At 35.3% G+C, this 2,229-nt stretch overlaps 1 pseudogene; it reads right to left on the reverse strand.

Annotated features, from left to right (window-relative positions):
- Window positions 1-1,314: 1,314 nt before the first annotated feature.
- Window positions 1,315-1,432, reverse strand: LOC145265787 (5S ribosomal RNA; annotated as a pseudogene).
- Window positions 1,433-2,229: the final 797 nt, after the last annotated feature.

Consider the following 2,229-nt stretch of genomic DNA (forward strand, 5'->3'; position numbering starts at 1 on the left):
AAGCCGTGGTGAAGGCAACCTTTCTAGGAGAAGCAAATCTCTGATTTAAAAAACCATAAAGTGGAAGACCAGTACCCGCATTAAGCTGGTCTGCAGTTTAATTTGTTGCTGGCTATCTTGCTCTTGCTTGTTGCTGGATCTCAACATTTTGAACCGAGAGAGAGAGAGAGACTTAGCTGTCGTACAAAGCTAAGACTCTGTAACATCATCTTTGTATAGATACTCCCTCAGGTATTTGGGCTCATGGATTTTAAATGTCTGAGGGAGTGGCACTCGTCTGACAAGACGTTGCAATCAATCATCACACACACACACATATATATATATATATATTTAAGTAACTCTTTTTTCCTTGTACCCATTTGTCAATTATTTCAAGGAATTCTGTCTATTGGATGACATCGAAATATCTTCCAGTAACGCGATTCTGTTGGAATTTTACTTCTGGATACCGAACTTTTGCCAACTTTTCTTGGATTTTACCGTTATTGGATATTCTACTCTTCACCCGTCCATCCATTCACGTGAAATCATTTTTCTTTTCTCCCCCATCACCCACTTTACAACCAGTCAGTCTCAAAACCATTCAAGTCATTCTCCATATCATTCAAGTTGTTTTCTGAAGGATTCCAGTTATTTTTTAAGCATTCAAGTTATTCTTAAGGTCATTCAATTCATCCTTAAGTTCATTAAAGTCATTCTAAGTCATTTACTTTTTATTTATTAAAGTCATTTCAGTCCATTTTTCGGTCATTTTAGTTTATTTTTAAGAATTTCATGTCAATCCTACATTCACGCATTCATTCATTACAGGAGAGCACGCGACTAGTGGCTATCGGCCTTGTTTAACTTTTACCAAGTAAGCTCTATGGTTTACTTGTAGTTTCATTAAATAATTTGCAAGAAAAATACGATTCCGCATTTTGCTAATTCCTACCCTCTGATGTGAAGAAAAGTATTTCTTTTGAAACACTGCAGATAAAGGACAATCCACTTAATGTGTGTGTGTGTTTTTTTTTTTTAATTAAATATGCTTTTAACTCTTCTTAAAGTGTTTTTAACATGTTTTATTAAATATTTGGTCTTATATATATGTGTGTGTGTGTGTGTGTGTGCGTATGTGTGTGTGTGTGTGTGTGTGTGTGTGCAGTCAGCACCAACCCTATTCAGGGTTTAACCGGCTTCCTCCAAAGGAGGAAGTTTCAGGGGAGTATGAAATTCACGAGCGGTCCCCAGTCGCATGCATATCCCCGTTAGGGGGGATGACGACGTTAGGTTTTTGCAGCTTTTTGCAGAAAGATGTCGACATCCTCCTACATAAGCACCTGGACTTCCCAAATTGGTCACCCATTTTAGTAATGACCAGGCTCAACGTTGCTTAACTTCGGTGATCTGACGGAAACCGGTGTGTCAACGTGATTATGCCATATATATATATGTGAAAATTCTACTGTGGGTAAATTGATAGCGTGTTTTTTTGGGTTTTTTTTTTAGTGTTGTCGTTTTTTATGTGTGTGTGTGTGTGTGTGTGTGTGTGTGTGTGTGTGTGTGAGTGCGTGTGTGTGTTTGTTTTGGCATGAGGTTGTCTGTATGTTCAAACTCCGCACGTAAATTTCTTTATTTTTTATCATTAACTGCAAAGAATTTGATAAGACTTGAAAATTTATGTAGGTTCAAACCCCACACGTAAATTCCTTAATTTGTTTTTTTTTCCTTAACTGGAAAGAAGTTTATATAGAATAATTTTAAAAAAGAAACAGTAAGTTCTCTACAGTGCAATGTAGAATAACATATTTTGGTCTAAATGAAGCTTCCTCCTGGGTGATTTCATGGATTTCGATGCCAATAAAAATATTCCTTGATCATCATTCGGGCAACAACGGGTCTCCCTGCTAGTATATATATATATATATATATATATATATATATATATATATATATATATATATATATATATATATATACTAGCAAGCTGCCCGGCATTACCTGTCGTAAAATACGCTTGCTAATGTTATTTTGATTTCGTATTTATTATTATATTTTATTGGACCCAATATATAAGTAATGATTGAAAAGGTTTAACAAAAAAAAAAAAAAAATGACTCGTGCGCCACCACCGAGAATCGAAACCAAAACGCTTATCTTACAATTTACTTTTTCCGTTGACGTTAATGACTGAGCTATGAAAACATGTTTGCGGCAAGACTAAAAAGTAAAATATGAAACAAT

This window comes from Euprymna scolopes, chromosome 40 (genome assembly GCF_053919585.1).
Source record: "Euprymna scolopes isolate OS-2025 chromosome 40, ASM5391958v1, whole genome shotgun sequence".
Lineage (NCBI taxonomy): Eukaryota > Metazoa > Mollusca > Cephalopoda > Sepiida > Sepiolidae > Euprymna > Euprymna scolopes.